Source organism: Amblyomma americanum, chromosome 8 (assembly GCF_052857255.1).
Source record: "Amblyomma americanum isolate KBUSLIRL-KWMA chromosome 8, ASM5285725v1, whole genome shotgun sequence".
Classification (NCBI taxonomy): domain Eukaryota; kingdom Metazoa; phylum Arthropoda; class Arachnida; order Ixodida; family Ixodidae; genus Amblyomma; species Amblyomma americanum.
Window position 1 is genome coordinate 145,958,105 of NC_135504.1, and position 27,459 is coordinate 145,985,563.

Genomic DNA, 27,459 nt, shown 5'->3' on the forward strand with positions numbered 1-27,459 from the left:
GGGACACTTGTAAAACCGATGTGTTCAGATCTGGCTCGTTTTGGTGTAAAACAGCTTGTATCGTTGTATTAAGCACGAATACATGCTTTTCGCGCAGTTATAAGAGAAAAAGTTTAGACGCGTATCAGAGGAACACTTGTAAAACCGATGTGTTGTGATTTAGCTCGTTTCGGTCTAAAACAGCTTGTTTCGCTGTGTTAACCAAGAATACATGCTTTTCGCGCAGTTATAAGAGAAAAAGTTTTGACGCGTATCAGAGGAACACTTGTAAAACCGATGTGTTGTGATTTAGCTCGTTTCGGTCTAAAACAGCTTGTTTCGCTGTATTAAGCAAGAATACATGCTTTTCGCGCAGTTATAAGAGAAAAAGTTTTGACGCGTGTCACAGGGACACTTTTAATACCGATGTGTTCAGATTTAGCTCGTTTCGGTCTAAAACAGCTTGTTTCGTTGTATAAAGCACGAATACAAGCTTTTCGCGCAGTTATATGAGAAAAAGTTTTGAAGCGTGTCACAGGGACACTTGTAAAACCGATGTGTTCAGATTTTGCTCGTTTCGGTCTAAAACAGCTTGTGTCGTTGTATTAAGCACGAATACATGCTTTTCGCGCAGTTATAAGTGAAAACGTTTTGACGCGTATCAGAGGAACACTTGTAAAACCGATGTGTTGTGATTTAGCTCGTTTGGGTCTAAAACAGCTTGTTTCGCTGTGTTAACCAAGAATACATGCTTTTCGCGCAGTTATAAGAGAAAAAGTTTTGACGCGTATCAAAGGAACACTTGTAAAACCGATGTGTTGGGATTTAGCTCGTTTCGGTCTAAAACAGCTTGTTTCGCTGTATTAAGCAAGAATACATGCTTTTCGCGCAGTTATAAGAGAAAAAGTTTTGACGCGTGTCACAGGGACACTTTTAATACCGATGTGTTCAGATTTAGCTCGTTTCGGTCTAAGACAGCTTGTTTCGTTGTATAAAGCACGAATACAAGCTTTTCGCGCAGTTATAAGAGAAAAAGATTTGACGCGTATCGGAGGAACACTTGTAAATCCGATGTGTTGTGATTTAGCTCGTTTCGATCTAAAACAGCATGTTTCGCTGTATTAAGCAAGAATACATGCTTTTCGCGCAGTTATAAGAGAAAAAGTTTTGACGCGTATCAGAGGAACACTTGTAAAACCTATGTGTTCAGATTTACCTCTTTTCGGATTAAAACAGCTTGTTTCGTTGAATTAAGCACGAATACATGCTTTTCGCGCAGTTATAAGATAAAAAGTTTTGACGCGTATCACATGGACACTTGGAAAACCGATGTGTTCAGATCTAGCTCATTTTGGTCTAAAACAGCTTGTTTCGTTGTATTAAGCACGAATACATGCTTTACGCGCAGTTATAGAAGAAAAAGTTTTGACGCGTATTAGAGACACACTTGTAAAAACGATGTCTTGTGATTTAGCTCGTTTCGGTCTAAAACACCTTGTTTCGTTGTATTAAGCACGAATACATGCTTTTCGCGCAGTTATAAGAGAAAACGTTTTGACGCGGATCAGAGGAACACTTGTAAAACCGATGTGTTGTGATTTAGCTCGTTTCGGTCTAAAACAGCTTGTTTCGCTGTATTAACCAAGAATACATGCTTTTCGCGCAATTATAAGAGAAAAAGTTTTGACGCGTGTCAGAGGAACACTTGTAAAACCGATGTGTTGTGATTTAGCTCGTTTCGGTCTAAAACAGCTTGTTTCGCTGTATTAAGCAGGAATACATGCTTTTCGCGCAGTTATAAGAGAAAAAGTTTTACAGGCATGTCACAGGGACACTTGTAAAACCGATGTGTTCAGATTTAGCTCATCTCGGTCTAAAACAGCTTGTTTCGTTGTATTAAGCACGAATACATGCTTTTCGCGCAGTTATAAGAGAAAAAGTTTTGACGCGTATCAGAGGAACACTTGTAAAACCGATGTGTTGTGATTTAGTTCTTTTCGGTCTATAACAGCTTGTTTCGTATTATTAAGCAAGAATACGTGCTTTTCGCGCAGTTATAAGAGAAAAAAGTTTTGACGCGTATCAGAGGAACACTTGTAAAACCGATGTGTTGAGATTTAACTCTTTTCGGACTAAAACAGCTTGTTTCGTTGTATAAAGCACGAATACATGCTTTTCGCGCAATTATAAGAGAAAAAGTTTTGACGCGTATCACAGGGACACTTGTAAAACCGATGTGTTCAGATCTAGCTCGTTTTGGTGTAAAACAGCTTGTTTCGTTGTATTAAGCACGAATACATGCTTTTCTCGCAGTTATAAGAGAAAAAGTTTAGACGCGTATCACAGGAAAACTTGTAAAACCGATATGTTGTGATTTAGCTCGTTTCGGTCTAAAACAGCTTGTTTCGTTGTATTAAGCAAGAATACATGCTTTTCGCGCAGTTATAAGAGAAAACGTTTTGACGCTTATCAGAGGAACACTTGTAAAACCGATGTGTTGTGATTTAGCTCGTTTCGGTCTAAAACAACTTGTTTCGCTGTATTAAGCAAGAATACGTGCTTTTCGCGCAGTTACAAGAGAAAAAGTTTTGACGCGTGTCACAGGGACACTTGTAAAACCGATGTGTTCAGATCTAGCTCGTTTTGGTGTAAAACAGCTTGTTTCGTTGTATTAAGCACGAATACATGCTTTTCGCGCAGTTATAAGAGAAAAAGTTTTGACGCGTGTCACAGGGACACTTGTAAAACCAATGTGTTCAGATCTAGCTCGTTTTTGTGTAAAACAGCTTGTTTCGTTGTATTAAGCATGAATACATGCTTTTCGCGCAGTTATAAGAGAAAAAGTTTAGACGCGTATCAGAGGAACACTTGTAAAACCGATGTGTTGTGATTTAGCTCGTTTCGGTCTAAAACAGCTTGTTTCGTTGTATTAAGCAAGAATACGTGCTTTTCGCGCAGTTACAAGAGAAAAAGTTTTGACGCGTGTCACAGGGACACTTGTAAAACCGATGTGTTCAGATCTAGCTCGTTTTGGTGTAAAACAGCTTGTTTCGTATTATTAAGCAAGAATACGTGCTTTTCGCGCAGTTATAAGAGAAAAAAGTTTTGACGCGTATCAGAGGAACACTTGTAAAACCGATGTGTTCAGATTTACCTCTTTTCGGACTAAAACAGCTTGTTTCGTTGTATAAAGCACGAATACATGCTTTTCGCGCAGTTATAAAAGAAAAAGTTTTGACGCGTATCACAGGGACACTTGTAAAACCGATGTGTTCAGATCTAGCTCGTTTTGGTGTAAAACAGCTTGTATCGTTGTATTAAGCACGAATACATGCTTTTCGCGCAGTTATAAGAGAAAAAGTTTAGACGCGTATCAGAGGAACACTTGTAAAACCGATGTGTTGTGATTTAGCTCGTTTCGGTCTAAAACAGCTTGTTTCGTTGTATTAAGCAAGAATACATGCTTTTCGCGCAGTTATAAAAGAAAAAGTTTTGACGCGTATCAGAGGAACACTTGTAAAACTGATGTGTTGTGATTTAGCTCGTTTCGGTCTAAAACAGCTTGTTTCGCTGTATTAAGCAAGAATACGTGCTTTTCGCGCAGTTATAAGAGAAAAAGTTTTTACGCGTGTCACAGGGACACGTGTAAAACCGACGTGTTCAGATTTAGCTCGTTTCGGTCTAAAACAGCTTGATTCGTTGTATTAAGCAAGAATACATGCTTTTCGCGCAGTTAAAAGAGAAAAAGTTTTGACGAGTATCACGTGGATACTTGTAAAACCGGTGCGTTCAGATACAGCTCGTTTCGGTCTAAAACAGCTTGTTTCGTTTTATTAAGCACGAATACATGCTTTTCGCGCAGTTATAAGAGAAAAAGTTTTGACGCGTATCAGAGGAACACTTGTAAAACCGACGTGTTGTGATTTAACTCGTTTCGGTCTAAAACAGCTTGTTTCGTTGTATTAAGCAAGAATACAAGCTTTTCGCGCAGTTATAAGAGAAAAGGTTGTGACGCGCGTCGCAGGGACACTAGTAAAACCGATGTGTTCAGATTTAGCTCGTTTCGGTCTAAAACAGCTTGTTTCGCTGTATTAAGCACGAATACATGCTTTTCGCGCAGGTATAAGAGAAAATTTTTGACGCGTGTCACAGGGACACTTGTAAAACCGATGTGTTCAGATTTAGCTCGTTTCGATCTAAAACGGCATGTTTCGCTGTATTAAGCAAGAATACATGTTTTCGCGCAGTTATAAGAGGAAAAGTTTTGACGCGTATCAGAGGAACACTTGTAAAACCTATGTGTTCAGATTTACCTCTTTTCGGACTAAAACAGCTTGTTTCGTTGTATTAAGCACGAATACATGCTTTTCGCGCAGTTATAAGATAAAAAGTTTTGACGCGTATCACATGGACACTTGGAAAACCGATGTGTTCAGATCTAGCTCATTTTGGTCTAAAACAGCTTGTTTCGTTGTATTAAGCACGAATACATGCTTTTCGCGCTGTTATAAGAGAAAAAAGTTTTGACGCGTATCAGAGGAACACTTGTAAAACCGATGTGTTGCGATTTAGCTCGTTTCGGTCTAAAACAGCTTGTTTCGTTGTATTAAGCAAGAATACATGCTTTTCGCGCAGTTATAAGAGAAAAAGTTTTGACGCGTATCAGAGGAACACTTGTAAAACCGATGTGTTGTGATTTAGCTCGTTTCGGTCTAAAACAGCTTGTTTCGCTGTATTAAGCAAGAATACGTGCTTTTCGCGCAGTTACAAGAGAAAAAGTTTTGACGCGTATCAGAGGAAGACTTGTAAAACCGATGTGTTCAGATCTAGCTCGTTTTGGTGTAAAACAGCTTGTTTCGTTGTATTAAGCACGAATACATGCTTTTCGCGCAGTTATAAGAGAAAAAGTTTAGACGCGTATCAGAGGAACACTTGTAAAACCGATGTGTTGTGATTTAGCTCGTTTCGGTCTAAAACAGCTTGTTTCGTTGTATTAAGCAAGAATACATGCTTTTCGCGCAGTTATAAGAGAAAAAGTTTTGACGCGTATCAGAGGAACACTTGTAAAACCGATGTGTTGTGATTTAGCTCGTTTCGGTCTAAAACAGCTTGTTTCGCTGTATTAAGCAAGAATACGTGCTTTTCGCGCAGTTATAAGAGAAAAAGTTTTGACGCGTGTCACAGGGACATGTGTAAAACCGACGTGTTTAGATTTAGCTCGTTTCGGTCTAAAACAGCTTGATTCGTTGTATTAAGCAAGAATACATGCTTTACGCGCAGTTATAGAAGAAAAAGTTTTGACGCGTATTAGAGAGACACTTGTAAAACCGATGTCTTGTGATTTAGCTCATTTCGGTCTAAAACACCTTGTTTCGTTGTATTAAGCACGAATACATGCTTTTCGCGCAGTTATAAGAGAAAAAGTTTTGACGCGTATCAGAGGAACACTTGTAAAACCGATGTGTTGTGATTTAACTCGTTTCGGTCTAAAACAGCTTGTTTCGTTGTATTAAGCAAGAATACAAGCTTTTCGCGCAGTTATAAGAGAAAAGGTTGTGACGCGCGTCGCAGGGACACTAGTAAAACCGATGTGTTCAGATTTAGCTCGTTTCGGTCTAAAACAGCTTGTTTCGCTGTATTAAGCACGAATACATGCTTTTCGCGCAGGTATAAGAGAAAATTTTTGACGTGTGTCACAGGGACACTTGTAAAACCGATGTGTTCAGATTTAGCTCGTTTCGGTCTAAAACAGCTTGTTTCGCTGTATTAAGCAAGAATACGTGCTTTTCGCGCAGTTACAAGAGAAAAAGTTTTGACGCGTGTCACAGGGACACTTGTAAAACCGATGTGTTCAGATCTAGCTCGTTTTGGTGTAAAACAGCTTGTTTCGTTGTATTAAGCACGAATACATGCTTTTCGCGCAGTTATATGAGAAAAAGTTTTGAAGCGTGTCACAGGGACACTTGTAAAACCGATGTGTTCAGATTTTCCTCGTTTCGGTCTAAAACAGCTTGTGTCGTTGTATTAAGCACGAATACATGCTTTTCGCGCAGTTATAAGAGAAAACGTTTTGACGCGTATCAGAGGAACACTTGTAAAACCGATGTGTTGTGATTTAGCTCGTTTCGGTCTAAAACAGCTTGTTTCGCTGTGTTAACCAAGAATACATGCTTTTCGCGCAGTTATAAGAGAAAAAGATTTGACGCGTATCAGAGGAACACTTGTAAAACCGATGTGTTGTGATTTAGCTCGTTTCGGTCTAAAACAGCTTGTTTCGCTGTATTAAGCAAGAATACATGCTTTTCGCGCAGTTATAAGAGAAAAAGTTTTGACGCGTGTCACAGGACACTTTTAATACCGATGTGTTCAGATTTAGCTCGTTTCGGTCTAAAACAGCTTGTTTCGTTCTATAAACACGAATACAAGCTTTTCGCGCAGTTATAAGAGAAAAAGATTTGACGCGTATCGGAGGAACACTTGTAAATTCGATGTGTTGTGAATTAGCTCGTTTCGATCTAAAACAGCATGTTTCGCTGTATTAAGCAAGAATACATGCTTTTCGCGCCGTTATAAGAGAAAAAGTTTTGACGCGTATCAGAGGAGCACTTGTAAAACCTATGTGTTCAGATTTACCTCTTTTCGGACTAAAACAGCTTGTTTCGTTGTATTAAGCACGAATACATGCTTTTCGCGCAGTTATAAGATAAAAAGTTTTGACGCGTATCACATGGACACTTGGAAAACCGATGTGTTCAGATCTAGCTCATTTTGGTCTAAAACAGCTTGTTTCGTTGTATTAAGCACGAATACATGCTTTACGCGCAGTTATAGAAGAAAAAGTTTTGACGCGTATTAGAGAGACACTTGTAAAACCGATGTCTTGTGATTTAGCTCGTTTCGGTCTAAAACACCTTGTTTCGTTGTATTAAGCACGAATACATGCTTTTCGCGCAGTTATAAGAGATAACGTTTTGACGCGGATCAGAGGAACACTTGTAAAACCGATGTGTTGTGTTTTAGCTCGTTTCGGTCTAAAACAGCTTGTTTCGCTGTATTAACCAAGAATACATGCTTTTCGCGCAGTTATAAGAGAAAAAGTTTTGACGCGTGTCAGAGGAACACTTGTAAAACCGATGTGTTGTGATTTAGCTCGTTTCGGTCTAAAACAGCTTGTTTCGCTGTATTAAGCAGGAATACATGCTTTTCGCGCAGTTATAAGAGAAAAAGTTTTACAGGCATGTCACAGGGACACTTGTAAAACCGATGTGTTCAGATTTAGCTCATCTCGGTCTAAAACAGCTTGTTTCGTTGTATTAAGCACGAATACATGCTTTTCGCGCAGTTATAAGAGAAAAAGTTTGGACGCGTATCAGAGGAACACTTGTAAAACCGATGTGTTGTGATTTAGTTCTTTTCGGTCTATAACAGCTTGTTTCGTATTATTAAGCAAGAATGCGTGCTTTTCGCGCAGTTATAAGAGAAAAAAGTTTTGACGCGTATCAGAGGAACACTTGTAAAACCGATGTGTTCAGATTTACCTCTTTTCGGACTAAAGCAGCTTGTTTCGTTGTATAAAGCACGAATACATGCTTTTCGCGCAGTTATAAGAGAAAAAGTTTTGACGCGTATCACAGGGACACTTGTAAAACCGATGTGTTGTGATTTAGCTCGTTTCGGTCTAAAACAGCTTGTTTCGTTGTATTAAGCAAGAATACATGCTTTTCGCGCAGTTATAAGAGAAAACGTTTTGACGCGTATCAGAGGAACACTTGTAAAACCGATGTGTTGTGATTTAGCTCGTTTCGGTCTAAAACAACTTGTTTCGCTGTATTAAGCAAGAATACGTGCTTTTCGCGCAGTTACAAGAGAAAAAGTTTTGACGCGTGTCACAGGGACACTTGTAAAACCGATGTGTTCAGATCTAGCTCGTTTTGGTGTAAAACAGCTTGTTTCGTTGTATTAAGCACGAATACATGCTTTTCGCGCAGTTATAAGAGAAAAAGTTTAGACGCGTATCAGAGGAACACTTGTAAAACCGATGTGTTGTGATTTAGCTCGTTTCGGTCTTAAACAGCTTGTTTCGTTGTATTAAGCAAGAATACATGCTTTTCGCGCAGTTATAAGAGAAAAAGTTTTGACGCGTATCAGAGGAACACTTGTAAAACCGATGTGTTGTGATTTAGCTCGTTTCGGTCTAAAACAGCTTGTTTCGCTGTATTAAGCAAGAATACGTGCTTTTCGCGCAGTTACAAGAGAAAAAGTTTTGACGCGTGTCACAGGGACACTTGTAAAACCGATGTGTTCAGATCTAGCTCGTTTTGGTGTAAAACAGCTTGTTTCGTTGTATTAAGCATGAATACATGCTTTTCGCGCAGTTATAAGAGAAAAAGTTTAGACGCGTATCAGAGGAACACTTGTAAAACCGATGTGTTGTGATTTAGCTCGTTTCGGTCTAAAACAGCTTGTTTCGTTGTATTAAGCAAGAATACATGCTTTTCGCGCAGTTATAAGAGAAAAAGTTTTGACGCGTATCAGAGGAACACTTGTAAAACCGATGTGTTGTGATTTAGCTCGTTTCGGTCTAAAACAGCTTGTTTCGCTGTATTAAGCAAGAATACGTGCTTTTCGCGCAGTTACAAGAGAAAAAGTTTTGACGCGTGTCACAGGGACACTTGTAAAACCGATGTGTTCAGATCTAGCTCGTTTTGGTGTAAAACAGCTTGATTCGTTGTATTAAGCACGAATACATGCTTTTCGCGCAGTTATAAGAGAAAAAGTTTTGACGAGTATCACGTGGATACTTGTAAAACCGATGCGTTCAGATACAACTCGTTTCGGTCTAAAACAGCTTGTTTCGTTTTATTAAGCACGAATACATGCTTTTCGCGCAGTTATAAGAGAAAAATTTTTGACGCGTATCAGAGGAACACTTGTAAAACCGATGTGTTGTGATTTAACTCGTTTCGGTCTAAAACAACTTGTTTCGCTGTATTAAGCAAGAATACATGCTTTTCGCGCAGTTATAAGAGAAAAAGTTGTGACGCGTGTCACAGGGACACTTGTAAAACCGATGTGTTCAGATTTAGCTCGTTTCGGTCTAAAACAGCTTGTTTCGTTGTATTAAGCACGAATACATGCTTTTCGCGCAGGTATAAGAGAAAAAGATTTAAAGGCATGTCACAGGGACACTTGTAAAACCGATGTGTTCAGATTTACCCCGTTTCGGACTAAAACAGCTTGTTTCGTTAGACTAAGCACGAATACATGCTTTTCGCGCAGTTATAAGAGAAAAAAGTTTTGACGCGTATCAGAGGAGCACTTGTAAAACCGATGTGTTGCGATTTAGCTCGTTTCGGTCTAAAACAGCTTGTTTCGCTGTATTAAGCAAGAATACGTGCTTTTCCGCAGTTATAAGAGAAAAAGTTTTGACGCGTGTCACAGGGACACGTGTAAAATCGACGTGTTCAGATCTAGCTCGTTTCGGTCTAAAACAGCTTGATTCGTTGTATTAAGCACGAATACATGCTTTTCGCGCAGTTATAGAAGAAAAACTTTTGACGCGTATTAGAGAGACACTTGTAAAACCGATGTGTTCAGATTTAGCTCATCTCGGTCTAAAACAGCTTGTTTCGTTGTATTAAGCACGAATACATGCTTTTCGCGCAGTTATAAGAGAAAAAGTTATGACGAATATCACGTGGACACTTGTAAAACCGATGTGTTCAGATCTAGCTCGTTTTGGTGTAAAACAGCTTGTTTCGTTGTATTAAGCAAGAATGCATGCTTTTCGCGTAGTTATAAGAGAAAAAGTTTAGACGCGTATCAGAGGAACACTTGTAAAACCGATGTGTTGTGATTTAGCTCGTTTCGGTCTAAAACAGCTTGTTTCGTTTTATTAAGCACGAATACATGCTTTTCGCGCAGTTATAAGAGAAAAAGTTTTGACGCGTATCAGAGGAACACTTGTAAAACCGATGTGTTGTGATTTAACTCGTTTCGGTCTAAAACAGCTTGTTTCGCTGTATTAAGCAAAATACATGCTTTTCGCGCAGTTATAAGAGAAAAAGTTGTGACGCGTGTCACAGGGACACTTGTAAAACCGATGTGTTCAGATTTAGCTCGTTTCGGTCTAAAACAGCTTGTTTCGTTGTATTAAGCACGAATACATGCTTTTCGCGCAGGTATAAGAGAAAAAGTTTTAAAGGCATGTCACAGGGACACTTGTAAAACCGATGTGTTCAGATTTACCTCGTTTCGGTCTAAAACAGCTTGTTTCGTTGGACTAAGCAGGAATACATGCTTTTCGCGCAGATATAAGAGAAAAAAAGTTTTGACGCGTATCAGAGGAACACTTGTAAAACCGATGTTTTGTGATTTAGCTCGTTTCGGTCTAAAACAGCTTGTTTCGCTGTAATAAGCAAGAATAGGTGCTTTTCGCGCAGTTATAAGAGAAAAAGTTTTGACGCGTGTCACAGGGACACGTGTAAAACCGATGTGTTCAGATATAGCTCGTTTTGGTATAAAACAGCTTGTTTCGTTGTTTTAAGCACGAATACATGCTTTTCGCGCAGTTAGAAAAACTTTTGACGCGTATTAGAGAGACACTTGTAAAACCGATGTGTTCAGATTTAGCTCGTTTCGGTCTAAAACAGCTTGTTTCGTTGTATTAAGCACGAATACATGCTTTTCGCGCAGGTATAAGAGAAAAAGTTTTAAAGGCATGTCACAGGGACACTTGTAAAACCGATGTGTTCAGATTTACCTCGTTTCGGTCTAAAACAGCTTGTTTCGTTGGACTAAGCAGGAATACATGCTTTTCGCGCAGATATAGGAGAAAAAAAGTTTTGACGCGTATCAGAGGAACACTTGTAAAACCGATGTTTTGTGATTTAGCTCGTTTCGGTCTAAAAGAGCTTGTTTCGCTGTATTAAGCAAGAATACATGCTTTTCGCGCAGGTATAAGAGAAAAAGTTTTGACGCGTGTCACAGGGACACTTGTAAAAACGATGTGTTGTGATTTAGCTCGTTTCGGTCTAAAACAGGTTGTTTCGTTGTATTAAGCAAGAATACATGCTTTTCGCGCAGTTATAAGAGAAAAGGTTTTGACGCGTATCAGAGGAACACTTGTAAAACCGATGTGTTGTGATTTAGCTCGTTTCGGTCTAAAACAGCTTGTTTCGCTGTATTAAGCAAAAATACATGCTTTTCGCACAGTTATAAGAGAAAAAGTTTTGACGTGTGTCACATGGACACTTGTAAAACCGATGTGTTCAAATTTAGCTCGTTTCGGTCTAAAACAACTTGTTTCGTTGTATTAAGCACGAATACATGCTTTTCGCGCAGTTATAAGAGAAAAAAGTTTTGACGCGTATCAGAGGAAGACTTGTAAAACCGATGTGTTGTGATTTAGCTGGTTTTGGTCTAAAACAGCTTGTTTCGCTGTATTAAGCAAGAAATATAACTTGCAAGAGTGGCAGATCGGGCTAGTTGGTAATTTTCCATAATGCGATACAGTGCGAATAAAGACGGGGACGAAGCGAGACAAGACACCACAGCGCTGACTTCAACTGAATTTTTATTGCGGAAAGGGGATATTTATACAGGAAATGGAAGGGAACGCATGATGCCGCTACTGCTGGAATTGATAGGCGGGATAAGATATTTAGAGGCGAAAAGAAGAGGCTGCAACAGCGCACAAGGATGACTGCTAATAACAAACAACAACGCAGTGCAAGTCAATGATGAACGATAAGACAAGGCACCGGCATTTTGCAACAAAAACAAGAGCCAAGTGCCTTAAACCTCAGTACAAGGCGAGGAATGAAACTAGGGAGCAAAAAGCAGGGCACTAATAATTTGCTAGGGAAAAATAAAGCCAAAAAAAAAGATCTAAAACCGTGCGAGAGAGAATAAAATTGCAGGGCCAAAAGGGGCAAATAAGAGGCTGCTCATGACATGGCGGCAAACACACCTGAAAACTACTAAGTTCGCTGAAAATCAAAACCGAATGAAGAAATCACCTAGATGACATCTGGCTCAAATAATCTACTTCTCGTTTCGTCAGGGCGATCGAGGGAGAGCTGACACAGTCCTCTCCTAGTTTCAAGATGTGCAATGCCTCCATGATTTCGCGAGTGCTTTGATGGGCATTTTTATCTAGAACAGTGCAATCTTGAAACAACGGCTAGCAAGGGCGAGACGGACACTTCAAGCAATGCACTCCCAGGTTCCTCTTTGTTGTGTTGCTGACGTCATTAGAGTGCTCCATCAGTCGCTCATTAAGGCACCGACCAGTTTGGCCTATGTAAGCCCTGCCACAACTCAAAGGAACTTTATACACGACACCGACTTTGCAGGATACAAACGGTGAACGGTGTTTGACCGGGCAGGCTGGTTTACGCTCTGCAGGGGCGTTTACTCTGTGGCAGAGCTTGGAGAGCTTGTCGGGAGCCGAAAACACCACTCTAACATCAGCCCGCTGGCCTATTCTCTTCAACCGGTGAGACACCGCGTGCAGGTAAGGAATCACAACAACCTTGTTGTGCTTGTCTGGAACCGCCACTTCGCGTATTCCACCCTTAAGCTTCTTCAGGAGGCCTTCTGCTACCGAGATGAGAAGTGTCTTGGGGTAGCCTGCTCTTTCCAGCCTAGAAGACTGTTTGTTAAAGCTGTCACCCATAGAGTGCAGACAAGATTTCTTTAGAGCATTAGTAAAACACAGGTTCGCGATGCCGCGCTTAACAATCTTAGAGTGGGCAGAATTATAAGGAAGCAGGGACTTGCCCCCTCTCGGCTCATACCGCCAGCATAAGTGTCTTTCTGTTAGAGAAAGCCTTAAATCAAGGAAGCGTAGGGACCCACTCTCAGGGGTCTCATGCGTCAACATGAGAGGTGACAGGCACTGCTCAAAGGAGGAGAGAACACTAGAAACAGTACATGGAAAGGAGCAAACATTGTCAGCAAGTAATACTAAGCAATCGTCTACAAATCTAAAAGCTTTTGTGACAACTGAAGGGAGTCGTTCAGCGAGCAGTCGGTCATGATGCAGACTGCCCATTGAGGGTAATTGTCACTGAGAATGGCACTTGGCAGAAACCTTTGGGGCAATTCCTTCAGTCTAGGCTCAAGGTTCTGGCACTTGACGATCCCTTCCTTCTGAAGGACTCGAGTAAAGTTCTTGACTTCCTGAAATCTAACCGCAGAGCTCTCATGCCATTCTCGGTTGACATTAAAGATCTTTATTATTCTTTGCCACATGACAAGCTTTTGTCTTGCGTTGAAAGTAGCATCGATGCGTTTGGCTCGGTTGCATTTCAAAATTCTTCCGGTATGTCGGTAGGTGGCTTCTTAGAATTGTTGACGGTCTATCTTAATTCCACTTTTGTTAAATGGGGCGAGAGCAGTTACATTCAGAAAAGCGGTGTGTGCATGCATTGCTCATGCATTGCTCCCATCCTCAGTGACATCTACCTTGCCCATCATGACCGACTGCTCGCTGAACGACTCCCTTCAGTTGTCACAAAAGTTTTTAGATTTGTAGACGATTACTTAGTATTACTTGCTGACAATGTTTGCTCCTTTCCATGTACTGTTTCTAGTGTTCTCTCCTCCTTTGAGCAGTGCCTGTCACCTCTCATGTTGACACATGAGACACCTGAGAGTGGGTCCCTACGCTTCCTTGATTTAAGGCTTTCTCTAACAGAAAGACACTTATGCTGGCGGTATGAGCCGAGAGGGGGCAAGTCCCTGCTTCCTTATAATTCTGCCAAGATTGTTAAGCGCGGCATCGCGAACCTGTGTTTTACTAATGCTCTAAAGAAATCTTGTCTGCACTCTATGGGTGACAGCTTTAACAAACAGTCTTCTAGGCTGGAAAGAGCAGGCTACCCTAAGACACTTCTCATCTCGGTAGCAGAAGGCCTCCTGAAGAAGCTTAAGGGTGGAATACGCGAAGTGGCGGTTCCAGACAAGCACAACAAGGTTGTTGTGATTCCTTACCTGTACGCGGTGTCTCACCGGTTGAAGAGAATAGGCCAGCGGGCTGATGTTAGAGTGGTGTTTTCGGCTCCCGACAAGCTCTCCAAGCTCTGCCACAGAGTAAACGCCCCTGCAGAGCGTAAACCAGCCTGCCCGGTCAAACACCGTTCACCGTTTGTATCCTGCAAAGTCGGTGTCGTGTATAAAATTCCTTTGAGTTGTGGCAGGGCTTACATAGGCCAAACTGGTCGGTGCCTTAATGAGCGACTGATGGAGCACTCTAATGACGTCAGCAACACAACAAAGAGGAACATGGGAGTGCATTGCTTGAAGTGTCCGTCTCGCCCTTGCAAGCCGTTGTTTCAAGATTGCACTGTTCTAGATAAAAATGCCCATCAAAGCACTCGCGAAATCATGGAGGCATTGCACATCTTGAAACTAGGAGAGGACTGTGTCAGCTCTCCCTCGATCGCCCTGACGAAACGAGAAGTAGATTATTTGAGCCAGATGTCATCTAGGTGATTTCTTCATTCGGTTTTGATTTTCAGCGAACTTAGTAGTTTTCAGGTGTGTTTGCCGCCATGTCATGAGCAGCCTCTTATTTGCCCCTTTTGGCCCTGCAATTTTATTCTCTCTCGCACGGTTTTAGATCTTTTTTTTTTGCTTTATTTTTCTCTAGCAAATTGTTAGTGCCCTGCTTTTTCCTCCCTAGTTTCATTCCTCGCCTTGTACTGAGGTTTAAGGCACTTGGCTCTTGTTTTTGTTGCAAAATGCCGGTGCCTTGTCTTATCGTTCATCATCGACTTGCACTGCGTTGTTGTTTGTTATTAGCAGTCATCCTTGTGCGCTGTTGCAGCCTCTTCTTTTCGCCTTTAAATATCTTATCCCGCGTATCAATTCCAGCAGTAGCGGCATCATGCGTTCCCTTCCATTTCCTGTATAAATATCCCCTTTCCGCAATAAAAATTCAGTTGAAGTCAGCGCTGTGGTGTCTTGTCTCGCTTCGTCCCCGTCTTTATTCGCGCTGTATCGCATTAAGCAAGAATACGTGCTTTTCGCGCAGTTAAAAGAGAAAAAGTTTTGACGCGTGTCACAGGGACACTTGTAAAACCGATGTGTTCAGATCTAGCTCGTTTTGATGTAAAACAGCTTGTTTCGTTGTATTAGGCACGAATACATGCTTTTCGCGCAGTTATAAGAGAAAAAGTTTAGACGCGTATCAGAGGAACACTTGTAAAACCGATGTGTTGTGATTTAGCTCGTTTCGGTCTAAAACAGCTTGTTTCGTTGTATTAGGCAAGAATACATGCTTTTCGCGAAGTTAAAAGAGAAAAAGTTTTGACGCGTATCAGAGGAACACTTGTAAAACCGATGTGTTGTGATTTAGCTCGTTTCGGTCTAAAACAGCTTGTTTCGCTGTATTAAGCAAGAATACATGCTTTTCGCGCAGTTATTAGAGAGAAAGTTTTGACGAGTATCACTTGGAACAATTGTAATACCGATGTGTTCAGATTTACCCCGTTTCGGTCTAAAACAGCTTGTTTCGTTAGACTAAGCACGAATACGTGCTTTTCGCGCAGTTATAAGAGAAAAAAGTTTTGACGCGTATCAGAGGAACACTTGTAAAACCGATGTGTTGTGATTTAGCTCGTTTCGGTCTAAAACAGCTTGTTTCGCTGTATTAAGCAAGAATACGTGCTTTTCGCGCAGTTATAAGAGAAAAAGTTTTGACGCGTGTCACAGGGACACGTGTAAAACCGACGTGTTCAGATCTAGCTCGTTTCGGTCTAAAACAGCTTGATTCGTTGTATTAAGCACGAATACATGCTTTTCGCGCAGTTATAAGAGACAAAGTTTTGACGAGTATCACGTGGATACTTGTAAAACCGATGCGTTCAGATACAACTCGTTTCGGTCTAAAACAGCTTGTTTCGTTTTATTAAGCACGAATAAATGCTTTTCGCGCAGTTATAAGAGAAAAAGTTTTGACGCGTATCAGAGGAACACTTGTAAAACCGATGTGTTGTGATTTAACTCGTTTCGGTCTAAAACAGCTTGTTTCGTTGTATTAAGCAAGAATACATGCTTTTCGCGCAGTTAAAAGAGAAAAAGTTTTGACGCGTATCAGAGGAACACTTGTAAAACCGATGTGTTGTGATTTAGCTCGTTTCGGTCTAAAACAGCTTGTTTCGCTGTATTAAGCAAGAATACATGCTTTTCGCGCAGTTATTAGAGAAAAAGTTTTGACGAGTATCACGTGGAACAATTGTAATACCGATGTGCTGTGATTTGGCTCGTTTCGGTCTAAAACAGCTTGTTTCGTTGTATTAAGCAAGAATACATTCTTTTCGCGCAGTTATCAGAGAAAAAGTTTTGACGCGTATCAGAGGAACACTTGTAAAACCAATGTGTTCAGATTTACCTCGTTTCGGTCTAAAACAGCTTGTTTCGTTGAACTAAGCACGAATACATGCTTTTCGCGCAGTTATAATTGAAAAAAGTTTTGACGCGTATCAGAGGAACACTTGTAAAACCGATGTGTTGTGATTTAGCTCGTTTCGGTCTAAAACAGCTTGTTTCGCTGTATTAAGCAAGAATACATGCTTTTCGCACAGTTATAAGAGAAATAGTTTTGACGCGTGTCACAGGGACACTGGTAGAACTGATGTGTTCAGATTTAGCTCGTTTCGGTCTAAAACAGCTTGTTTCGTCGTATTAAGCACGAATACATGCTTTTCGCGCAGTTATAAGAGAAAAAGTCTAGACGCGTATTAGAGGAACACTTGTAAAACCGATGTGTTGTGATTTAGCTCGTTTCGGTCTAAAACAGCTTGTTTCGTTGTATTAAGCAAGAATACATGCTTTCGCGCAGTTATAAGAGAAAAAGTTTTGACGCGTATCAGAGGAACACTTGTAAAACCGATGTGTTGTGATTTAGCTCGTTTCGGTCTAAAACAGCTTGTTTCGCTGTATTAAGCAAGAATACATGCTTTTCGCGCAGTTATAAGAGAAAAAGTTTTGACGCGTGTCACAGGGACACTTGTAAAACCGATGTGTTCAGATTTAGCTCGTTTCGGTCTAAAACAGCTTGTTTCGTTGTATTAAGCACGAATACATGCTTTTCGCGCAGTTATAAGAGAAAAAGTTTAGACGCGTATCAGAGGAACACTTGTAAAACCGATGTGTTGTGATTTAGCTCGTTTCGGTCTAAAACAGCTTGCTTCGTTGTATTAAGCAAGAATACATGCTTTTCGCGCAGTTATGAGAGAAAAAGATTTGACGCGTATCAGATTACCTCTTGTAAAGCCGATGTGTTGTGATTTAGCTCGTTTCGGTCTAAAACAGCTTGTTTCGCTGTATTAAGCAAGAATACATGCTTTTCGCGCAGTTATAAGAGAAAAAGTTTTAAAGGCATGTCACAGGGACACTTGTAAAACCGATGTGTTCAGATTTACCCCGTTTCGGTCTAAAACAGCTTGTTTCGTTAGACTAAGCACGAATACATGCTTTTCGCGCAGTGATAAGAGAAAAAAGTTTTGACGCGTATCAGAGGAGCACTTGTAAAACCGATGTGTTGTGATTTAGCTCGTTTCGGTCTAAAACAGCTTGTTTCACTGTAATAAGCAAGAATACGTGCTTTTCGCGCAGTTATAAGAGAAAAAGTTTTGACGCGTGTCACAGGGACACGTGTAAAACCGACGTGTTCAGATCTAGCTCGTTTCGGTCTAAAACAGCTTGATTCGTTGTATTAAGCACGAATACATGCTTTTCGCGCAGTTATAGAAGAAAAACTTTTGACGCGTATTAGAGAGACACTTGTAAAACCGATGTGTTCAGATTTAGCTCATCTCGGTCTAAAACAGCTTGTTTCGTTGTATTAAGCACGAATACATGCTTTTCGCGCAGTTATAAGAGAAAAAGTTTTGACGAATATCACGTGGACACTTGTAAAACCGATGTGTTGTGATTTAGCTTGTTTCGGTCTAAAACAGCTTGTTTCTCTGTATTAAGCAAGAATACATGCTTTTCGCGCAGGTATAAGAGAAAAAGTTTTGACGCGTGTCACAGGCACACTTGTAAAACCGATGTGTTGTGATTTAGCTCGTTTCGGTCTAAAACAGGTTGTTTCGTTGTATTAAGCAAGAATACATGCTTTTCGCGCAGTTATAAGAGAAACAGTTTTGACGCGTATCAGAGGAACACTTGTAAAACCGATGTGTTGTGATTTAGCTCGTTTCGGTCTAAAACAGCTTGTTTCGCTGTATTAAGCAAGAATACATGCTTTTCGCACAGTTATAAGAGAAAAAGTTTTGACGCGTGTCACAGGGACACTTGTAAAACCGATGTGTTCAAATTTAGCTCGTTTCGGTCTAAAACAACTTGTTTCGTTGTATTAAGCACGAATACATGCTTTTCGCGCAGTTATAAGAGAAAAAAGTTTTGACGTGTATCAGAGGAAGACTTGTAAAACCGATGCGTTGTGATTTAGCTGGTTTTGGTCTAAAACAGCTTGTTTCGCTGTATTAAGCAAGAATACGTGCTTTTCGCGCAGTTATAAGAGAAAAAGTTTTGACGCGTGTCACAGGGACACTTGTAAAACCGATGTGTTCAGATCTAGCTCGTTTTGGTGTAAAACAGCTTGTTTCGTTCTATTAAGCACGAATACATGCTTTTCGCGCAGTTATAAGAGAAAAAGTTTAGACGCGTATCAGAGGAACACTTGTAAAACCGATGTGTTGTGATTTAGCTCGTTTCGGTCTAAAACAGCTTGTTTCGATGTATTAAGCAAGAATACATGCTTTTCGCGCAGTTAAAAGAGAAAAAATTTTGACGCGTATCAGAGGAACACTTGTAAAACCGATGTGTTGTGATTTAGCTCGTTTCGGTCTAAAACAGCTTGTTTCGCTGTATTAAGCAAGAATACATGCTTTTCGCGCAGTTATTAGAGAAAAAGTTTTGACGAGTATCACGTGGAACAATTGTAATATCGATGTGTTGTGATTTGGCTCGTTTCGGTCTAAAACAGCTTGTTTCGTTGTATTAAGCAAGAATACATTCTTTTCGCGCAGTTATCAGAGAAAAAGTTTTGACGCGTATCAGAGGAACACTTGTAAAACCGATGTGTTGTGATTTAACTCGTTTCGGTCTAAAACAGCTTGTTTCGCTGTAGTAAGCAAGAATACATGCTTTTCGCGCAGTTATAATTGAAAAAAGTTTTGACGCGTATCAGAGGAAAACTTGTAAAACCGATGTGTTGTGATTTAGCTCGTTTTGGTGTAAAACAGCTTGTTTTGTTGTAATAAGCACGAATACATGCTTTTCGCGCAGTTATAAGAGAAAAAGTTTAGACGCGTATCAGAGGAACACTTGTAAAACCGATGTGTTGTGATTTAGCTCGTTTCGGTCTAAAACAGCTTGTTTCGTTGTATTAAGCAAGAATACATGCTTTTCGCGCAGTTAAAAGAGAAAAAGTTTTGACGCGTATCAGAGGAACACTTGTAAAACCGATGTGTTGTGATTTAGCTCGTTTCGGTCTAAAACAGCTTGTTTCGCTGTATTAAGCAAGAATACGTGCTTTTCGCGCAGTTATAAGAGAAAAAGTTTTGACGCGTGTCACAGGGACACTTGTAAAACCGATGTGTTCAGATTTAGCTCGTTTCGGTCTAAAACAGCTTGTTTAGTTGTATTAAGCACGAATACATGCTTTTCGCGCAGTTATAAGAGAAAAAGTTTAGACGCGTATCAGAGGAACACTTGTAAAACCGATGTGTTGTGATTTAGCTCGTTTCGGTCTAAAACAGCTTGCTTCGTTGTATTAAGCAAGAATACATGCTTTTCGCGCAGTTAAAAGAGAAAAAGTTTTCACGCGTATCAGAGGAACACTTGTAAAACCGATGTGTTGTGATTTAGCTCGTTTCGGTCTAAAACAGCTTGTTTCGTTGTATTAAGCAAGAATACGTGCTTTTCGCGCAGTTATAAGAGAAAAAGTTTTGACGCGTGTCGCAGGGACACGTGTAAAACCGACGTGTTCAGATCTAGCTCGTTTCGGTCTAAAACAGCTTGATTCGTTGTATTAAGCACGAATACATGCTTTTCGCGCAGTTATAAGAGACAAAGTTTTGACGAGTATCACGTGGATACTTGTAAAACCGATGCGTTCAGATACAACTCGTTTCGGTCTAAAACAGCTTGTTTCGTTTTATTAAGCACGAATAAATGCTTTTCGCGCAGTTATAAGAGAAAAAGTTTTGACGCGTATCAGAGGGACAGTTGTAAAACCGATGTGTTGTGATTTAACTCGTTTCGGTCTAAAACAGCTTGTTTCGTTGTATTAAGCAAGAATACATGCTTTTCGCGCAGTTAAAAGAGAAAAAGTTTTGACGCGTATCAGAGGAACACTTGTAAAACCGATGTGTTGTGATTTAGCTCGTTTCGGTCTAAAACAGCTTGTTTCGCTGTATTAAGCAAGAATACATGCTTTTCGCGCAGTTATTAGAGAAAAAGTTTTGACGAGTATCACGTGGAACAATTGTAATACCGATGTGTTGTGATTTGGCTCGTTTCGGTCTAAAACAGCTTGTTTCGTTGTATTAAGCAAGAATACATTCTTTTCGCGCAGTTATCAGAGAAAAAGTTTTGACGCGTATCAGAGGAACACTTGTAAAACCAATGTGTTCAGATTTACCTCGTTTCGGTCTAAAACAGCTTGTTTCGTTGAACTAAGCACGAATACATGCTTTTCGCGCAGTTATAATTGAAAAAAGTTTTGACGCGTATCAGAGGAACACTTGTAAAACCGATGTGTTGTGATTTAGCTCGTTTCGGTCTAAAACAGCTTGTTTCGGTGTATTAAGCAAGAAACCATGCTTTTCGCGCAGTTATAAGAGAAATAGTTTTGACGCGTGTCACAGGGACACTGGTAAAACCGATGTGTTCAGATTTAGCTCGTTTCGGTCTAAAACAGCTTGTTTCGTCGTAATAAGCACGAATACATGCTTTTCGCGCAGTTATAAGAGAAAAAGTTTAGACGCGTATCAGAGGAACACTTGTAAAACCGATGTGTTGTGATTTAGCTCGTTTCGGTCTAAAACAGCTTGTTTCGTTGTATTAAGCAAGAATACATGCTTTTCGCGCAGTTAAAAGAGAAAAAGTTTTGACGCGTATCAGAGGAACACTTGTAAAACCGATGTGTTGTGATTTAGCTCGTTTCGGTCTAAAACAGCTTGTTTCGCTGTATTGAGCAAGAATACATGCTTTTCGCGCAGTTATAAGAGAAAAAGTTTTGACGCGTGTCACAGGGACACTTGTAAAACCGATGTGTTCAGATTTATCTCGTTTCGGTCTAAAACAGCTTGTTTCGTTGTATTAAGCACGAATACATGCTTTTCGCGCAGTTATAAGAGAAAAAGTTTAGACGCGTATCAGAGGAACACTTGTAAAACCGATGTGTTGTGATTTAGCTCGTTTCGGTCTAAAACAGCTTGCTTCGTTGTATTAAGCAAGAATACATGCTTTTCGCGCAGTGATAAGAGAAAAAAGTTTTGACGCGTATCAGAGCACTTGTAAAACCGATGTGTTGTGATTTAGCTCGTTTCGGTCTAAAACAGCTTGTTTCGCTGTAATAAGCAAGAATACGTGCTTTTCGCGCAGTTATAAGAGAAAAAGTTTTGACGCGTGTCACAGGGACACGTGTAAAACCGACGTGTTCAGATCTAGCTCGTTTCGGTCTAAAACAGCTTGATTCGTAGTATTAAGCACGAATACATGCTTTTCGCGCAGTTATAAGAGAAAAAGTTTTGACGAGTATCACGTGGATACTTGTAAAACCGATGCGTTCAGATACAACTCGTTTCGGTCTAAAACAGCTTGTTTCGTTTTATTAAGCACGAATACATGCTTTTCGCGCAGTTATAAGAGAAAAAGTTTTGACGCGTATCAGAGGAACACTTGTAAAACCGATGTGTTGTGATTTAACTCGTTTCGGTCTAAAACAGCTTGTTTCGCTGTATTAAGCAAGAATACATGCTTTTCGCGCAGTTATAAGAGAAAAAGTTGTGACGCGTGTCACAGGGACACTTGTAAAACCGATGTGTTCAGATTTAGCTCGTTTCGGTCTAAAACAGCTTGTTTCGTTGTATTAAGCACGAATACATGCTTTTCGCGCAGGTATAAGAGAAAGAGTTTTAAAGGCATGTCACAGGGACACTTGTAAAACCGATGTGTTCAGATTTACCCCGTTTCGGTCTAAAACAGCTTGTTTCGTTAGACTATGCACGAATACATGCTTTTCGCGCAGTTATAAGAGAAAAAAGTTTTGACGCGTATCAGAGGAGCACTTGTAAAACCGATGTGTTGTGATTTAGCTCGTTTCGGTCTAAAACAGCTTGTTTCGCTGTATTAAGCAAGAATACGTGCTTTTCGCGCAGTTATAAGAGAAAAAGTTTTGACGCGTGTCACAGGGACACGTGTAAAACCGACGTGTTCAGATCTAGCTCGTTTCGGTCTAAAACAGCTTGATTCGTTGTATTAAGCACGAATACATGCTTTTCGCGCAGTTATAGAAGAAAAACATTTGACGCGTATTAGAGAGACACTTGTAAAACCGATGTGTTCAGATTTAGCTCATCTCGGTCTAAAACAGCTTGTTTCGTTGTATTAAGCACGAATACATGCTTTTCGCGCAGTTATAAGAGAAAACGTTTTGACGAGTATCACGTGGAACAATTGTAATATCGATGTGTTGTGATTTGGCTCGTTTCGGTCTAAAACAGCTTGTTTCGTTGTATTAAGCAAGAATACATTCTTTTCGCGCAGTTATCAGAGAAAAAGTTTTGACGCGTATCAGAGGAACACTTGTAAAACCGATGTGTTGTGATTTAACTCGTTTCGGTCTAAAACAGCTTGTTTCGCTGTATTAAGCACGAATACATGCTTTTCGCGCAGTTATAGAAGAAAAACATTTGACGCGTATTAGAGAGACACTTGTAAAACCGATGTGTTCAGATTTAGCTCATCTCGGTCTAAAACAGCTTGTTTCGTTGTATTAAGCACGAATACATGCTTTTCGCGCAGTTATAAGAGAAAAAGTTTAGACGCGTATCAGAGGAACACTTGTAAAACCGATGTGTTGTGATTTAGCTCGTTTCGGTTTAAAACAGCTTGCTTCGTTGTATTAAGCAAGAATACATGCTTTTCGCGCAGTTATAAGAGAAAAAGATTTGACGCGTATCAGAGGAACACTTGTAAAGCCGATGTGTTGTGATTTAGCTCGTTTCGGTCTAAAACAGCTTGTTTCGCTGTATTAAGCAAGAATACATGCTTTTCGCGCAGTTATAAAAGAAAAAGTTTTAAAGGCATGTCAAAGGGACACTTGTAAAACCGATGTGTTCAGATTTACCCCGTTTCGGTCTAAAACAGCTTGTTTCGTTAGACTAAGCACGAATACATGCTTTTCGCGCAGTTATAACAGAAAAAAGTTTTGACGCGTATCAGAGGAACACTTGTAAAACCGATGTGTTTTGATTTAGCTCGTTTCGGTCTAAAACAGCTTGTTTCGCTGTATTAAGCAAGAATACGTGCTTTTCGCGCAGTTATAAGAGAAAAAGTTTTGACGCGTGTCACAGGGACACGTGTAAAACCGACGTGTTCAGATCTAGCTCGTTTCGGTCTAAAACAGCTTGATTCGTTGTATTAAGCACGAATACATGCTTTTCGCGCAGTTATAAGAGACAAAGTTTTGACGAGTATCACGTGGATACTTGTAAAACCGATGCGTTCAGATACAACTCGTTTCGGTCTAAAACAGCTTGTTTCGTTTTATTAAGCACGAATAAATGCTTTTCGCGCAGTTATAAGAGAAAAAGTTTTGACGCGTATCAGAGGAACAGTTGTAAAACCGATGTGTTGTGATTTAACTCGTTTCGGTCTAAAACAGCTTGTTTCGTTGTATTAAGCAAGAATACATGCTTTTCGCGCAGTTAAAAGAGAAAAAGTTTTGACGCGTATCAGAGGAACACTTGTAAAACCGATGTGTTGTGATTTAGCTCGTTTCGGTCTAAAACAGCTTGTTTCGCTGTATTAAGCAAGAATACATGCTTTTCGCGCAGTTATTAGAGAAAAAGTTTTGACGAGTATCACGTGGAACAATTGTAATACCGATGTGTTGTGATTTGGCTCCTTTCGGTCTAAAACAGCTTGTTTCGTTGTATTAAGCAAGAATACATTCTTTTCGCGCAGTTATAAGAGAAATAGTTTTGACGCGTGTCACAGGGACACTGGTAAAACCGATGTGTTCAGATTTAGCTCGTTTCGGTCTAAAACAGCTTGTTTCGTCGTAATAAGCACGAATACATGCTTTTCGCGCAGTTATAAGAGAAAAAGTTTAGACGCGTATCAGAGGAACACTTGTAAAACCGATGTGTTGTGATTTAGCTCGTTTCGGTCTAAAACAGCTTGTTTCGTTGTATTAAGCAAGAATACATGCTTTTCGCGCAGTTAAAAGAGAAAAAGTTTTGACGCGTATCAGAAAAACACTTGTAAAACCGATGTGTTGTGATTTAGCTCGTTTCGGTCTAAAACAGCTTGTTTCGCTGTATTAAGCAAGAATACATGCTTTTCGCGCAGTTATAAGAGAAAAAGTTTTGACGCGTGTCACAGGGACACTTGTAAAACCGATGTGTTCAGATTTAGCTCGTTTCGGTCTAAAACAGCTTGTTTCGTTGTATTAAGCACGAATACATGCTTTTCGCGCAGTTATAAGAGAAAAAGTTTAGACGCGTATCAGAGGAACACTTGTAAAACCGATGTGTTGTGATTTAGCTCGTTTCGGTCTAAAACAGCTTGTTTCGATGTATTAAGCAAGAATACATGCTTTTCGCGCAGTTAAAAGAGAAAAAGTTTTGACGCGTATCAGAGGAACACTTGTAAAACCGATGTGTTGTGATTTAGCTCGTTTCGGTCTAAAACAGCTTGTTTCGCTGTATTAAGCAAGAATACATGCTTTTCGCGCAGTTATTAGAGAAAAAGTTTTGACGAGTATCACGTGGAACAATTGTAATATCGATGTGTTGTGATTTGGCTCGTTTCGGTCTAAAACAGCTTGTTTCGTTGTATTAAGCAAGAATACATTCTTTTCGCGCAGTTATCAGAGAAAAAGTTTTGACGCGTATCAGAGGAACACTTGTAAAACCGATGTGTTGTGATTTAACTCGTTTCGGTCTAAAACAGCTTGTTTCGCTGTAGTAAGCAAGAATACATGCTTTTCGCGCAGTTATAATTGAAAAAAGTTTTGACGCGTATCAGAGGAAAACTTGTAAAACCGATGTGTTGTGATTTAGCTCGTTTTGGTGTAAAACAGCTTGTTTCGTTGTAATAAGCACGAATACATGCTTTTCGCGCAGTTATAAGAGAAAAAGTTTAGACGCGTATCAGAGGAACACTTGTAAAACCGATGTGTTGTGATTTAGCTCGTTTCGGTCTAAAACAGCTTGTTTCGTTGTATTAAGCAAGAATACATGCTTTTCGCGCAGTTAAAAGAGAAAAAGTTTTGACGCGTATCAGAGGAACACTTGTAAAACCGATGTGTTGTGATTTAGCTCGTTTCGGTCTAAAACAGCTTGTTTCGCTGTATTAAGCAAGAATACGTGCTTTTCGCGCAGTTATAAGAGAAAAAGTTTTGACGCGTGTCACAGGGACACTTGTAAAACCGATGTGTTCAGATTTAGCTCGTTTCGGTCTAAAACAGCTTGTTTAGTTGTATTAAGCACGAATACATGCTTTTCGCGCAGTTATAAGAGAAAAAGTTTAGACGCGTATCAGAGGAACACTTGTAAAACCGATGTGTTGTGATTTAGCTCGTTTCGGTCTAAAACAGCTTGCTTCGTTGTATTAAGCAAGAATACATGCTTTTCGCGCAGTTAAAAGAGAAAAAGTTTTCACGCGTATCAGAGGAACACTTGTAAAACCGATGTGTTGTGATTTAGCTCGTTTCGGTCTAAAACAGCTTGTTTCGTTGTATTAAGCAAGAATACGTGCTTTTCGCGCAGTTATAAGAGAAAAAGTTTTGACGCGTGTCGCAGGGACACGTGTAAAACCGACGTGTTCAGATCTAGCTCGTTTCGGTCTAAAACAGCTTGATTCGTTGTATTAAGCACGAATACATGCTTTTCGCGCAGTTATAAGAGACAAAGTTTTGACGAGTATCACGTGGATACTTGTAAAACCGATGCGTTCAGATACAACTCGTTTCGGTCTAAAACAGCTTGTTTCGTTTTATTAAGCACGAATAAATGCTTTTCGCGCAGTTATAAGAGAAAAAGTTTTGACGCGTATCAGAGGAACAGTTGTAAAACCGATGTGTTGTGATTTAACTCGTTTCGGTCTAAAACAGCTTGTTTCGTTGTATTAAGCAAGAATACATGCTTTTCGCGCAGTTAAAAGAGAAAAAGTTTTGACGCGTATCAGAGGAACACTTGTAAAACCGATGTGTTGTGATTTAGCTCGTTTCGGTCTAAAACAGCTTGTTTCGCTGTATTAAGCAAGAATACATGCTTTTCGCGCAGTTATTAGAGAAAAAGTTTTGACGAGTATCACGTGGAACAATTGTAATACCGATGTGTTGTGATTTGGCTCGTTTCGGTCTAAAACAGCTTGTTTCGTTGTATTAAGCAAGAATACATTCTTTTCGCGCAGTTATCAGAGAAAAAGTTTTGACGCGTATCAGAGGAACACTTGTAAAACCAATGTGTTCAGATTTACCTCGTTTCGGTCTAAAACAGCTTGTTTCGTTGAACTAAGCACGAATACATGCTTTTCGCGCAGTTATAATTGAAAAAAGTTTTGACGCGTATCAGAGGAACACTTGTAAAACCGATGTGTTGTGATTTAGCTCGTTCCGGTCTAAAACAGCTTGTTTCGGTGTATTAAGCAAGAAACCATGCTTTTCGCGCAGTTATAAGAGAAATAGTTTTGACGCGTGTCACAGGGACACTGGTAAAACCGATGTGTTCAGATTTAGCTCGTTTCGGTCTAAAACAGCTTGTTTCGTCGTAATAAGCACGAATACATGCTTTTCGCGCAGTTATAAGAGAAAAAGTTTAGACGCGTATCAGAGGAACACTTGTAAAACCGATGTGTTGTGATTTAGCTCGTTTCGGTCTAAAACAGCTTGTTTCGTTGTATTAAGCAAGAATACATGCTTTTCGCGCAGTTAAAAGAGAAAAAGTTTTGACGCGTATCAGAGGAACACTTGTAAAACCGATGTGTTGTGATTTAGCTCGTTTCGGTCTAAAACAGCTTGTTTCGCTGTATTGAGCAAGAATACATGCTTTTCGCGCAGTTATAAGAGAAAAAGTTTTGACGCGTGTCACAGGGACACTTGTAAAACCGATGTGTTCAGATTTATCTCGTTTCGGTCTAAAACAGCTTGTTTCGTTGTATTAAGCACGAATACATGCTTTTCGCGCAGTTATAAGAGAAAAAGTTTAGACGCGTATCAGAGGAACA